General features: G+C 36.8%; 1 protein-coding gene across 1 annotated transcript in view; it reads right to left on the reverse strand.

Annotated features, from left to right (window-relative positions):
- Positions 1-16,239, reverse strand: part of LOC114060902 (usherin-like) — a 316,442-nt gene that overhangs the window by 268,203 nt on the left and 32,000 nt on the right. The window lies entirely within an intron of this gene.

Here is a 16,239-nt window from a genome sequence, read left to right on the forward strand (position 1 = left end):
CTAAAATAACTTCATATTATTAATATCTCATGAATCAAACAAAAAGAAATGAAAGAATGACAGAGCTCACTCTGGCTACCTGGAAAACCTGAGAAAATAGAAATGCCAGCTTTATAAACACAGATAATATTGGCTGATCTAATATCTTCAGGCAGAGTGCCTTAGCCTTGGGGCACGACGATACAGACTCTAGCACCTGCCATCTACAATGCATATTAGAGAATGGTTAATACACTGGCAGTCCGTGAAAGCTGGATGAACTTTTGTGGGACGACAGAAATTCAGATTAGGAAGTATATATGTATATATTGTTCCTATTAGTATATATGTATAGCATAACTGGGCAAAATGAATTAGTATTTTTTCCATATAGCAATTTAATATAAAAAGCTTCAAAAAAGAATCTGATACAAGATTTACAGCTGACTGGAACACTAGCGTGAAGTTACTGCTATAAGAGAAATATTTGAAGCTTTTATATTATCCTATAGATTTGGCAGAGTACGCCAAAATAATGTGGAATAGCATAGAGAGATGATGTCGAGCAGGACAAAAATTCTCCTGATGGGGAAGGAGACCTCTGTCTGGCAGGTTCCCCAGTCACAGAGGGGAAAAAAAAAAGAACCTTAGTAGCAGACAAAAGACAAGTAAATGTCCTTTGTGACTTCAAGGCTTATCACCAGTCCAAGGAATTTAACTTTTTTTTCTCCACAGAGGGGAAAAAATCCCCATAATTTTACCCAACATAAAATTAGCTGTCCCAGCATTGAGTCATTTTTATTTTTAGTTCTTAGCCATGCCAGGGATTTTATTTATTTTAGTACCTACAATATTTTAAAAGCAAATGTTATCCTGAATATGTCCCTACCATTTAGAGATATTTCCTACCATTTAGAGATAAAAAACTCACGTGTATATTTGTGCCTCCACTCTGAACACCTCAGTCTTAAAATGGGATCATGATGAGGCTTAAGGTAAAATTTTCAAGCCTGCTGATCAGTCCTAACCTTTACTCACCATCTCATTTAGTCTTTGACCAACAGACTGAAAAAAATAGTGTAAGTGACAAAACAACAATGCTGGGATTAAGCCAACTGTAGTACTGACCACTTGCATAATTAAATCCATTAGTAATATGAAACAAGAAAAAATATGGAATGCTGACAGAAGAATTTTGAAATTACAAACAAAGAATGGTTCCTAAAACCAAAACAGAGTAAATATGAATTAATAAAATGCTTTTTCAGTAGACAAAGAAATAAAAACAAATAATTTAAAAATAACAATTTACAGGCCTCTACAGATAACGAAATCACAAAATGTGGTGACTGGAAAGAGCATTGCTGTGTTTAATTGTCAGTTCTATTGTATCATCAACTTCTTCATGAACACAGCTAAAAGCACCAAGTTCCAGCCATTTCAGCACTGGCTGGCAGAGGCAGCAGCCCACAAAAACCTGCCTCCTTCCACCTGTGACTAGCAAGGAGATTATGCCACTGCTTGTCAGGAATGCACCTGGTCACAACAACTCTCACCTTCATGATCTTAAGCAAGAACAAGTTGCAATATTTTAGCTTACATATGAGAAACAAAAATGGGGAAAAAAAAGGAAAAAAATTGAGAATGCAGCAGCTTTATTTACACTCTGCCACAAGCACATTATCCCAATTGCTCTGCTCACTACACGGGCTCTCCATAGAATATTAGGTCAAATGTAAGGTCCCAGTATTAATCTTCATGGCCATCCATGGAGGTGGTTCAAGATATCTCAAGAGTGCCCTTTTCATTATGTTGGTGACCTCTCTGAACAACTGCTGTTAGTTTCAAGGCTCACCAGAGCAAGACTGAACTGCCTTTGCAAGAAAGATAGAGGCCCTGGAACTCATTAGAGGAAGAGATCAAAAATGACCACAAATTTCACACCTTTCTAAAGACAGTTTAAACCCATATCTAGTCAGGCTTTCCAAAGTCATACACTAAAACAAACGAGAGGAGGCAAAAAAAAAGAGAAGAATGTTAGGCCAGAGGTAAAAAAGAAGTAGGTAAATGAGGAGTGAGAAAAAAACAGTGAGAACAACTTAGCTGAGTATGTTTTGAAAGATACTCAAGGTACCACCGGCAATTTATGACTAAGGTCCAATATTTCAATTATCATTCTTACATAACACATTGATATGAATATTGGTTAAAAAAAGAATTTCAGATTTTTTTCCATCCACACATGGAAGAACAGAAGTTTGCAACTCTGAATTCACAGAATAAGACAGAATAAAATAAAAAAGCAATGATCTAAACCTTTCTCCCAAAAATGTCCAACATTAGTAGCAAATTAAAAAAAATTTTGAATGCCAGACTTTCCCCACTAAGTAAAACTGATTCCAAAAGGACATCTGCTAGATATTAAAAAAAAATAAAATCAGGTTGCTGATCTAAAATCAGTTATAATCAAAAAAACTGCACAGGTTGTAAAAAATAATCTTTTTCCAATTTATAAGGAAGATTTTGAAGTCAAATCTTTCGGATTTCCAATTTTTTTTTATTCTTTGCTTGCAAGATCTTAATACAATTCTAAATTCTGCATATTTTAAAACCAAATAAACTGTAGTAAAATCCAATATAGTTAAGGCCAGTCTAGACAGCAATAGTTGGTGATTACCAGATCAAAGGCCTTACTTAAATCAATAAAGATAGCTCCTGTACATTGATTACCATCCAATACCATAAAAATATAATTGCTTACCTTGAGAGGAGTAGTACAAGTGAAACGAAAAGGTCATAATAGGTCAATAATTATTTAAATTAAACTTACATCTTCCTTCATCCAATGGACCAACCCTAGCACACACCGAAATGGTGGTGATTTACCAGTTTAAATAGACATATTAACATGTCAGCAAAGGGCTTAGCAGTAATTGGGTCAGCAATTTTAAGCAGTCAAGGTTCCAGGTTGTCAGCTTCTCCATTTATGCTCCCAATTAATCTTAAGGTATTATGGATCTTAAGTCAGTAAGCACAGATCTAACTACTTTCAGTCAAATCTCATTTTGGGTATACACAGAGATAGAGTATAGTTACTTTTTGAGATCTTTCTACAGTACAGTATATAATTCTCTAGAATAGCTTTTCATTAAAAAACAAACTGATGCAACAATTTGCTATCAAGATCAATTAATTCTCCACTAATTTAGGATATAACATTTCTGTCACTGTATTAAATGGTCTTTATACCAGAGCAACTTGGCAGGTTTGTTGTTTTCATTCTAATGGTTATGCTAACAGTTGCTTTCTGAATTCTTACTTACTATACTGCACAATAACATTGCAGTTATTTGAAGTTAGAATTCTGTCCATCTACATTTTCTACTTTCTACAAGGATAGTCTGTCAAGTCCAGCACATTTCACGGAAAGTATGAACCTACTGTATGTTTTACTCTTAAGTTCAATCTTTTTTAATAGTATACACTTACTGAAGAAAGACACTATCCCGTGATATGTGAGAAAGTATGTCATTTTAGTGTCAAAAGTATTGTGTGCTGTTTTGTGTCACAAAGCTTGCTATAATCTCAGGAAACTCTGTACATACATAAAATAACTAACAAAGATTTAGCCAAATTAAAATGTTTCAACTTCAACATACTTTTTAAGGCAGTGAACTTATTAAACAAATCATTAACACCCAGATGTCGATGGTATTTCCTCCCAAGGTCTTCAAATCTGAATGGCAGCAGCGCTAAATTTATCTCCAAGGTACTTGACACCATGGTTGCATAATTTGTTTCTAAAATATACTTTCATAAGTAAAAGAAAATATTTTCTAACTGTATTTTCTTGTTGCCAAATACTTTTTCATTAATAATTTGAAGAATTACTTTACATCACTCTCATAATCTTAAATAACAAAGGGATTGAAGGGGTTTTGTTCCTTCTTTCTATGTATCAGAGTTGTGAATTTGTTAGAGTGTGATTATCCTAAGGTAAAAAAAAAAAAGTAGCAGTCTAAATTTATAAAAGTCGTGAAGTACCTCTTTGCAGGATGGTTAGGTAGAGAATGGCAGTGAAATTCTCACAGAAAAATCACATTTGCATGGAGACTTTGCATCTTCAAAATGTAGGGGCTAAGAAGGCTTTTGTGTGAAATTGGTCCTGGACACCAAATTTAGATGGTTTGCTAAACACTAGAAAGGCCTTTTTAACTTTCTACCACTTTGTGACAGGCAGTATAAAAAAAAGAAGACAACACCACCTTGAAGAACACAGAAGGAAGACAATCAAAGGCAATCAATGGTAAAACCAGGAAAGGAAAAGAAAGGGTGGAAGGGGAAGAAACAAGAAACACTACATGGATAGTGACAAAAATGGGGGAAAAATAAAAAAACAAAAGAAAAAAAAAAAAAAAAACAAAAACAAAAACACAACAACAAAACCCCCACAAACTAAACCAACCAACCAACCAAAAGAAAAACCAAAAAAAAAACCATGGCGGGGAGGGGTAAATAGAAAATCAGGAGAACCCATAACCACTCCTAAGAAATCTACTCCTAACAAATCCAACTGAAAATACATGTTGTTGTAAACACACAATATAATAGAAAAACATTCACTCCACCCTTCACATACAGATGTTCATCTAATGCAGCAGTCAATGTCTCTTATAGTTCAAGTCAGAAAGAGATTTCATGAATATGAAAGACTTCTACTCATTGACATCTGTATTCATCAGCAACGTTCCAAATGATGGATATGTCTGGGATTCTCCTATGACCCTGGAAATTTTCTTTTAATTACTGTCTAGAATAACTATTTAGGCTACACTAAGTCTATAAAAGTAAACACAAAATTTAGGAAATGCAAACCCAAAACTGTCCACCAAAAATTAATGCATACCCAAATAGAGGATGAATAATGATATGGTCTACAATTACACAAACACACATTTCCTGTAAGATATCTGCCTCAAGGATTTTATGATGTTCAGCAACTCAAACAGAATTCATGTAGCAATAAGGATTTTGTGCACAGAAGCCTGTCTTTTTTGATACAGTGCTCTGTAGATGTTTAATGAAAGAAGAAAGGAAGTATGAAAAGTGAACAGCTAGCACAGTCCAATGTCACTCTGGAGAAATCTGTCCTGACCTCTGCCACAAAATTCTTATGCAATATGAGGTAAATCATTTAAGTAAAACTTTTCAGAGTTATCCACTCTTCATTCTCTTTAGTACTTGCATTTACACACTCCACGGAGATCTGTGGAAGTGTTAAGTGGTCCTAATTGAAAAGGGGTTGGCAGCATGAACTACTCTGAAAACCCACGTCCCACCTGTGTAAAACCAAGCACTCAAAATTAGCATTCACTCCTTTTTTTTCTTTACCCAAGGTCCCTATTCATAAAATGAAACTAGTAATGTGAGTGTTGTAATAGTAAATATCAGTGACTACTAATTACTCGGGTACTTCAGTGAAAACAGAACAGGAAAAAAGAAAATCTGCATATTCTGTGGTATACTTAGGAATAGATATGTACAGTCAGACAGACATAAAGCCATATACACAATAGAAAGGATTTTTAAAAGGCAACAGCTGGTCCATGCCATACACAGAACCTATGGAAAGACAGTTTTTAATCAATTGGTTACATATCCTAACACATAAATACAATACAGTTCAATTAAGTTCATGCTGCTTATTTTAACTCTGTTTCCAGAGCTCTAGGTGTTTAATTTTGCAAACTTAATATTTTCTATATGTACTAGTGCAGACAGCTTTTTTTTCCCTTCTAAATTACCAGAGTCTAATCCTGAATGATAGTTTTTCCATAATGGAATTATTCAGTCTATGATCTGATTGATTTTAGACCTTAAATACTGAATCTTAACACACGTAAATTTTTAATCCTTTAATTTCTCTATTCTGCCAGTAATTGATAAGGACAGTTGCACTTAGACAAGGTCTTAATTTAATCACCCTGAAAATCAATTAGAAGGTGAAAAGCTTCCTTATGTTATTATTATGAAAATTTCTTGATCAAATTCACAATGCAATCATAATCAATGCATGACACCTCACACACTTTAGTCAATACATAATTCAGTATTTACATCTTCACCCTTTAAATACAATATGGGAAGGAATTTGTATCTTAAAAGCAGAAATAATTTAAAGGCTCAGTATTAGTCAAACGCAATGTCTGAAGCCATTGGACTAAATAACCCATTATAAAAATTATGCAAAGAAGGGCTAAACACATACCAGAAAGCATTAATTTCACTTTAATTATCCCTCCAATATAGTAGTAAATGTCTCTTTGCTGCAATCTCGTTGAAAACTCTCCACAGAATCAGAAGGAAAATTCTGGCCCACTATTAAGCAGGAGAGGTGAATCAGTCATCAATAATGGTGAAAATGAAGAAATTCTCAACACTTTCTTCGCCCCTCTCTTTACCAGCACCGTTGGATTCCAGGCCTTGGGAACAAAAATCGAGGTTGATGCAAACCCAGACCCCTGTCAGTAAAGGAAGAATTTGTATGAGAACAGGAGCTTGGCCTCTACAAATCAATGGGACTTTATAATATCCACTTGAGGGTATTATAAGAGCTTGTTGACAGTGTTGCAAGGCCAGTCTCCATAATCTTTGAGAAGTCATGGAGATCAGGGGACATTCCAGAAGACTGGAAAAAGGCTAATGTCATTCTCATCTATGAGAAGGGTTTAAAGGGTGATCCAGGAAATTATACGCCCATCACTCCTACTTTAGTCCCTGGGAAAGTTACATAGTCAATCTTCCTGCAGGCTGCCACAAGTCACATGAGGCACATGTGGAAAGCCAGCATGGATTCACCAAAGGCAAATTGTGTGTGACAAATTCTAGCTGCATTCTACAACAAAGTGACCTCCTTGGTGGATGTGGGACAAGCAGTGGACATTGTCTACCTCAATTTCACCAAGGCTTTCCATACAGTTTGCCACTGCCTCCTCAGAGAGAACCTGATGCGTGATGGTCTATGTGGCTGGTGTGGGGAACTGGTTGTCAGGCAGCATCCACAGCGGGGTGGTAACTGGCAACCTGTTACAGTGGGGTCGCCCAGAGACCAATACTGAGCCTAAAGCTGTTTAGTATCTTCATAAGTAATCTAGATGATGGGATCAAGTGTGCCCTGATGAGATGTGATAACACCAAACTGAGAAAAGTGGACACTTCAGAAGGGAGAGCCACCCTGCAGGAAGACATGGATAGACTGGAAGGATGGGCTAACAAGAACCTTATGAAGTTCAACAAAGACAAATATAAGGTCTTGGGAAAATGTAAACCAGGAGTGCAGCATAGGCTGGGATCTACCCTGCTGGGATCTTCCCTGTTGGGGAAAAGGACCTGGAGATCTTGTGGACAAGCAGCTCAATATGAACAGAGAGTGTGCTGCTGTGGCAAACAAAGCCAGCAGGATTCTGCATCAAGAAAGACATCACCAAGAGAGATAAAAAAGTCATTATCCCACTCTACCCAGTGCTTGTCAGGCCACACCTGGAACACTATGTACAAATTTGGTTCCCACTGCTCAAAAAAGATGTGGACAGGCTGGAGAGGGGCCAGAGAAGGGCGACAAAGATGATAAAAGCACTGGAAAGCCAGTCATGTGAGGAAAGGCTGAGGGGAATAGGTTTGTTCAGCCTTGAGAAAAGAAGTCTCAAGGGAGACCTTATCACCATGTCCCCGTATTTAAAGAGTGGCTACAAAGAAGACGTAGACTCCCTTTTTACAAAAAGTCACATAAAAAAGATGAGGGTTAATGGGTTCAGGTTAATCCTGGGGAGATTCCAGCTGGATGCAAGATGAAAAATTTTCACAATGAGCACAATCAGCCATTGGAATAATGTCCCCAGGAAGTTGTGGATTCCCCAGCTCTGGACACTGTCAGAATTCAGCTGGACGAGGTGCTGGGTCATCTTGTCTAGACTATGCTCTAGCCACGAAAGATTGGACCAGATGATCCTTGAGGGCTCCTTCAAAGCTGGTATTCTCACCTCAAAAAAGTCAACATTTATTGGACTACTCTTTTCTATGTTCAAACCTGCTTCAAATTCTTTCATTGATCAAATTCTTCCTTTGATTTTTTAGGGGTTATTTCAGCCCTTACTTTAACTGAAGTGAAATAAGGCTCCATTTACCACTGAGTACATGGATGCCTAGCATGCTAAACTTTGAGAGATGCTTGGTACTTTTCACTGCCTCCTTTTTTTTTTTTTTTTTTTTTTTAAATTAAATAAACATCATGTGTTTTTGTAGTTTATACTTTCCAGCTTTTTATGTTTGTAATTTTCAGCAACTTTTATTTCCCTAAATCTCCCTTGCAACGAGCCCCTCCATCCTGCACTTTTTCTTAGAGGTGCACAAGCACAGAGGGAATCCCAGAAGATGTCATGCCTGAAGCAAAACACAGCACTTCCATAACTGTTTCTTCTGCTAATTCTTAGGCTTGTCATCTACAGAGAGAATGACCACTACATTCCAAAATACTGAATCATGTTTGCATAAAATAAATGAAAGCCCAACTAGAGTTGTGACAAAAGGGGAAAAACTGCTATTCTTCATTACAGAGTACAGGTCATGTGGTGTGTTTGTGATAATCAAAAGACCCAATTCTGTAATTTTTGTCTTTTCTGCAGACAACTGAAACTATGCTCTAGTCTAGGAAGGGGCCTTTCCACTGGCAGCTTGACATAACAATGGGAAAGCTACTGCTCTTACTATTTCCACAGCTAGTTCTACTATGTGCTCTGGAAGTAACCATGTGCAAGCAGAAAAATGTTTTTAACCATGCAGTGTAGAATGTCCCACAAAACTGGGAAAAAATCTACTTTGGCACTAAAGCCAAGATGATTTTTTAAAAAATTGCAATTGTGTGTCAAAGCTTGTGCTGCATAGTGATCTATTAAAGTGCAAGAGGTAAATATGAAATATAATATACAAGGTGAGATTCTTTTGTAGCTATATGTACTGATAAAAAGTATGTCAGTGCCTAAAAAAAATCAGCTCATCTTGGTGAAAATATTACCCCTGTAACACTGGCAAGGTCAGCATCAGCTTGGCTTATTTGTTGCCTAAGTCCCTGTTGTGCATGTTCAAAAATGTTTTAAGTTGTTTTGTTCATAAAGCAGCAGAGTTCACTTTGTTGTGCTGGATCACTCCTTTTTCTCTATATGCAGCTCCTCTCTCGCTCCCTATCTTCTTTTGGCTTCTTGGGATTCAAAAGGAAGAAAGGAAGGAATGTGTTTTTCAAGATGAAACTGTGAATTCATTTTTAAGTACTAAGATAAAATTCTACCTAAAATCTCTGTGCAAACAATTCTCAGGCAGAAAAAAAAAGGATGTTTCTCCTTCTTACTGAAGCCAGCCACTTGACAGTGATTTAGAAGATTTTTATCTTCCTTTCACAGAAGATGAAGATGTGGGTTCAAATCATTCTTTTGTGAAGACAAGAGGAGAAAATGTAATAAGTTGGCATAAAAATTAAAAGAATTTCTAAGGACAAGTCCTGTGGCAACAACCTAGACAGAAAGGACACAAAAAAATGCAAGTACTCCAAGAGCTTTTTAGTGTAAGATTTAATATAAAAGTCTGAAAAATGATTGGCACTATTAAAAGTTCCCTAACACACAAAGCGTGTTCTTCACGACCACAAAACAAACGTGTTCTTTTTCTTTCTCTCTCAGTATTCAAAAGCTTGGTGTAAGAATTTCTTTTGTTATAGTTTTTCCCTCAGAAAATCTTGTTTACTTTCTTCAGTTCAATGTAATGAAATAAAAAACGCTGATTCTTAAAAAGTTGTGAATGGAAAAAATGCCAGCAGGGAGACAAAGAATACATAAAGCCAAACTAAGCAAAAAGGTCAGATTTCTGTCCTCCTCTTCCAGTTCTCTCCATCCAAATTTAACAGCATTTGCTGTAAAGTTGTGTCTATAGATTAGGGCATTCTCATCTTCAGGTTGGAGAAATAGGTGGACAACAGGTGGACTATAAAAATGAGTAAAAAAGTGTCTTAACAGCAGGGCTCAAAGGCTTATGACAAATGGCACAAAGCCCATTGGGCAGCATTTACAACAAACTTCTACTAGGACCAATTCTGTTTAACAGTTTTATTCCTTAAAACGGACCCCAAGCAATGGGATGGAGCATACTATCAAAAAGTTTGAAGGTAATTAAAAAAAAAAAAAAAAAAGAAAAGAGGGCTACAGTGGATACACTGCCACACAGAGAGATCTTGACAGGCTGGAGAAATGGGCTGACAGAAATCTTGTGAAATCCAGCAAATGCAAATGCAAGTCCTACAGTGCAGTTTTGGTTACTCTGGTATTAAAAACAAACAAACAAACAAATCAACAACAAAAACCCAAACAAACAAAAACCCCACAAAACAAAAACCAAACCAACTAACAAACAAAAAACCCAACAACAAAACAAAAACAAAACCAACCAATGAATCCAGACCGGAATGAATCCGGTGCAGTGGCACCAAGATAGTCAGAGGGCCAAAGTACACAACGTATGAGAAGCTGAGACAACAAGGTTTGTTCAGTCTTAAGCATGGAAGGATGGAGGAAATTGTCTTCTTCAATTACCACAGAGAAGGATTTAATGAAGATGGAGCCACACTTTCTTGGAGCTCTATTGTGAAAAAGAACATGGGGCAATGGACACAGGTTCAAATGCAGAAAATTTTGTAGAGATATAAGGAGGGAAACTTAAGCAAAAGCCTGGTCAGACTGGAAACTGGAACAGTTCTTGGAAATATACTTGACTACATATGGAGAGAAAACTCAAGCAAAAGCCTAAACAGGTCTAGTGGGACACACTATGAGCAGGAGGTTGGACTAGATGATTTCTTTTCAATCCTAAATTATTACATTATTCTGATTAATGATTAAAATTTATTTCTTACCATCTCAAAGCATTATTCATAAAAAGAAATGCTGAAAAATATCTAGAGGAGAAAAAATAAAATAGAACTTGCTCAACTCATACAACCTTCTCTCTTTATAGAAAATTGTCAATCAAAAAAAAAAAAGGCAGCTCTTTCCTACCAAAAGTTATTTGGTGAAACGAACATCTCTCCTAGTTTCATTGGGTTAGTCTGAGTTTATAATAGGATATATGTTTGGAAAACATTCTTAGAGGTCACAGAATCAATCCACTTACTCCAAAGGAGAATCAATTTTACCCAGGTTATTCCCGACAAATGCTCATCCAACTATTCTTTAAAACCTGCATTGTCAGAGCTTTCTTTTTTTTTTTTTTCTCACAAAATGAATTCTTTTGCTCAACTAGCCTGAAACTTTTAGAAAAAAACTCTTCTGGGAATGCAATCTACAATCTATTTTGCTATATTTTAAGATTATTATGACTGCATTGCTGCTTAACTCAAAGTAGACATGAAAAGTTGATTCCCTTCATTTAAACTATACATTTTTATATATTTTTACACCATCATCATGTTTCCTTTTAGTCTCCAGTTTTCTAAACTACTCCGCTTTTTTTGGCTTTTCCCCTTACATTGTTTTAAGGCCTTTAATCGTGTTAATTTTCTTGGTATTCAGTCATAATGCATTCCATAAATTTCCAGTAGGATGCTGGAAAGGGTATGTTTATTTGGCTCCATACACTAATAAAAATACCTGCACCTTCAACTATCGAATGTTTGCTCAAGATTACACAGAGTGGAATTCGTTTTACGTTGCTGCAAAGAGAGTTCACTGTGATGAAGAGCTATGGGGAGATGCAACACTGAATGACCACAGTCATTCTCAGCACTTCTGCTCAGAACAAATGTAAACGACGCCTGTGCAGTGTTCCATGGCAAACTCATTAAGAAACATCGTTACTGGAAAGATTCCCCACTCTGAGAAATGTCTGTGTATCTGAGCCAGAAACTGGCAGTAAAAACACTAGCAGAAATATATATTTTTTTTTTAAATACACATTTTTAAGACCACTTTACGACACTAAAAATGTCATCGTAAAAAAGTTCTACTTGTAATGTTTAATATATTAACATCTTACCTCATACAGTTATTTTCTAATTACAGAACTGATGCACATCATGCAGAGGTGAGCAAAGATTACATAGTCCAGGCAAGACCTACTTCTTTTTAATAGTGTCCTATTTCAGAAAACTTGGATTCAAAGCAAGGCTGAGAACAAAAAGTTTCTTCAGAGTGGACTGCATTTGGATCAATATTACATGAATCATTTTCTTTTTAAAAGAGTGGCATCCAAGAGGAATGACATTACAATATTAAGAGCTAATTCAACCATTTTTAAAATATCACAAAGAGTTTTTTTATCCACCTGACAAAATCAATTATTTTATCACTAAATAAGTAAAGGCCACCCTTCTCACATGGATGTTTAACTAGAACTCCTGACATCAAGCTCAAATTGTATTTTAAACAATGAATAAAGCATGCTTGGGGGATTTGTTTTGCTCCATTTCATAGTAAGAATATGCATATTGTTTACAAAACCCTCTACAATGAATTGTCAACTTATGTTCAATGTTGTATTTCAAGAGTAGTCTTATTTTGAAAGGTTGGGACTAGAGAATATCCCCTTCTACACAACCATCTTGCTACTCTGCAGTTCTGTAGTGAGTCACTCTTTGCACAGTGAGCAGTTCATGCAGTCCCCTCCGGATGCATCAAGTTTCTCCTCATGGAGCCCAGCTCCATCTCCCTAGCATGGAGTCAAGGAGTCTTCTCATTCACCCACATGTCCAACTGATGGCAATTTTTATCCTTTCTAACTATAATATGCCCTATCCCATCAACTCTGGCACAGATTTCCTGTCTGGCAACAGGCAACAGGAAAGATTCCAATAAGGGATTTGTGGAATGTGTGACTGTACTTTAGACAACTGTATTGCAGCCCTGAAAGTCCCAGCTTAGATGCCATTGATTATCAAGGAAATTCAAGGTTCAATTTTCAATCAGTTGCTCGCTGGGCCCACAGGTTCCTTTCTAAAACAATCAGTAGTTTGGCATCTATTTGCTCAATACAATCTCAAAACTAAACTTCCCTTTATCCATCCTTAGGAGCTTTATCCAGCATACTTGCTCTTGAAAATACTATTCACAGGATTTTCTACCAAGTTTAAAGTGACACCCCTATCTGAAGGCACACTATCCACCACTATACTCATTAGGGTGCTCATGTGCTTTCTCAGGGAGTCCTGCTTTCAGAGAAAAATGTCATCCCTGACTCTCTGTAAAGCAAAAAAGTAAAGATGCCTAATCCTCAGGAGATATTTCTAAATTTCAAATACGGAACAGACAGTAGTGCCTCAAATTAGAACCAAACTTGATCCTAAGCAGGGCTTGTTTTACACAGATCAAAATTTTTAAATCAGTTTTTTATTTCATCCATTCAGGCACCTCAAGTCCTAACCCAAAGGGCAAAGAGTTTTCATAAATATATCTCTGGCTTGTTATTGATATTGACATACACACACATTTCAGCAGTTTTTCATGCTTTTTCCCATGGATTCTACTCAACTATCTTGAAGGATCTCACTGATAAGCCTTGGTACTCCTCCCCTGCAAAGTACATGAAGACATTTTGTTCTGCTTTCCCGCAGAACAAAATATTCTCACCCATTTGTTAGTGGTGAAAGCCAGGTTAACATGACATCATGCTCATTACCTTCATCTTTAGGCTTTTTTTGGACCTAATCATTAGAGTCAGTCATTAAAGAGATAAAACAAGTATAATTTGAATTCAAAAGATATGCAGACGCTCAGCTCTTTACAGTTTCTTGAACTCCAAGCTTGCCTTATACACCCTGTATAAAATAGATAATAACTGTTGACAATTAGAGAACCAGAAAGACAAACACAACAGTGTTGCTGCAGCATTCTAATGCCAGACTGACATCCACATCACACAAGTTGTACCAATAAAAGCAAACCACACAAAATAAATAATTTTTAAAATCTCTAGCCATTTCTAGAGGGCTTTTTACGTATAAAGTCCTGCATTAAGTAGAATCTGAACTTCAGCTCCCCCTATTTTAAGTCAGAATCATGTACTTTGCTGTGTCATGAGGAAGACATGAAGATAAACACCTGAATACCCCAATCTTCATAGTGATGGGAGCTGGATAAGTTCCTTAACTAAAACAAGAGCAATAACAGTTCCTTGCCTTGTGGTATTTAGATACAATAGCATTCATTGTGTCTATCAAAGAACACCAAGGGATATGAATAAGTATTAAAAATCAAGCCTGTATCACTTGGGAAATGATATTACAGATGCCTAAAACACTTCTTTACAGTTTGAAGAGCTGAGAAGTTGCATGTGGACAGATCTAGTAGAAAAACTCCTTTTTTTTACCTGATTTTCTCTCATCTAATGTGCACTCAGAGCACATCTTCCTGTGCAGCTGGAGGCTTTGTTACAGACAGAAGGACACTGCTTAGTGTAGCCAGTGTTTATTGACTAACTTTTTTTTTTTAAAGATGAATTTGGAAAATTTCCCAGATAATACATCTGCCCCTATTACTTGCACCTTGGAGTGCAAGACCAGCCAGGAAGGTAGTGAGGACAACTGCATTTATTAGCAATGAATAAACTGATCAATCTTTTTCTGGATTAACAGTGGGAGTTCCCAGACACACCGAGAAGTATCTGTCTGCTGACTGACATATACAAGCTGGCACACTTTTGTGTCAAAAATGTACACAGCTGCACGCACACTAAAGCTGTTCCATCCATAAAGCACAATTGCCAACTGCTTGTCTTCAGAGATTGGTAATAAGAGAGGGTCTCAACAACAAAACAACTGCAGAGTGCAATTAAAAAATATTTTCATTCCCTTAAGTGTCTGTCTTTCTAAGCTCTCTTGGACCTGCCATCATTTTTCCTCCATGATGTTTTGGAAGAAGGACAGATGACCTACTAATAAAACCCCAGACTAATACTTCTCAAAAACTTCACTGAGCTGCCAAACCAGAATTACAGATTTTTATGTACCAAACACAGACTGATTTAACCTGATTCTCAGTGATTACTAGCAAGTGTCTGGGCAAATTTTCTAACGTGTCTTAGTTTTAGGTTGTCTCCAAATATTCTAATAGCTAGTAGAAAAGAAAGAACACAATCCAAAGGTATGATAAATTATATTTATCCATACAGTCATCAGCCATCAGGTGCTAATATGGAGGGAACTTATTTTAACATCTTTTTGCAACCTATCTCTCCAAGCTGTCTCAAATCACCTCAGTCATCACAATAAACTTTATTCAAGGCATCAGTCTCAGCTTATAGAGCGTAATCAAACCCAAGACCGAATCAATGCCTGGGTAGATTGGTGTTGGGCTTGCTTGGTTACAAATAGACAGGTATGTTACCAAGCCCAATTGTAACACCACCTTCCCCCGCTCTCTGATGAGAAGTAGGAAATTCAGAGATACTCATCATTCTTTACCTGTCTGATTAAACTATTTAACTATACCGCAGTGATTGGGATGCCTGGAGCTCCAGTGAGAAAAACTGCAGCTCACAATTCCTTTGGTATTTAGATCATCACAACAGAAGAAACATATCGAAGGGTTTTTTGCTAAATATATAATAAAGGGTGCAAACTGATGTCAGGAAAACCATCAAGCAATTTGGATGAGGAGAGGAGCCCAACAGCTGTTCCTACAGATACCCACACAGAGACAGGTTTTGCCAGTCAACACAGTGTCAATATTTAACTAACACATTATCACTTGTTATTATTATTTGACAAGTAAGCACCTAGCCAGAAGAAAAAAAAAAATTGAAGTCATCTTCAACTTTGATTTTTTTAAGTCAGATCCACCGAGTGATCATGGAGAGGCAAGAAGGTGATTTCTGATTTAAACAAAACCTGAACTTGCGCACACATACTTGCAAGTATCAAGAAATCTGTGCTCAAATATTCCTGCCAGAATTACCTGTGGTGACCCTGAAGACAAGGGCATGTCAGGTAACTGCTCTTCAAATCTTCAGCATTCTTTTGAGTGTCAACAACGCTGCATGGTTTTTGCAGTCCTTATCTCTCTTAACAAACAAGTACCAGGTTAAGATGTGTCACTGTGTGGTGTGGCCTCAGCACCAAGCTAATGCTTGCTCTTATGGTTGTCTAGATTCATTTTGGATTTCCCCTTGCTGCTGTCAGTCTCATGACTTGAGATACACACAAACACACACAGACCTTTCATACACCTA

The sequence above is a fragment of the Empidonax traillii genome, unplaced genomic scaffold, assembly GCF_003031625.1.
Source record: "Empidonax traillii isolate 1590-97213 ecotype Southwest subspecies unplaced genomic scaffold, ASM303162v1 scaffold296:size1881848, whole genome shotgun sequence".
In the NCBI taxonomy this organism is placed as follows: domain Eukaryota; kingdom Metazoa; phylum Chordata; class Aves; order Passeriformes; family Tyrannidae; genus Empidonax; species Empidonax traillii.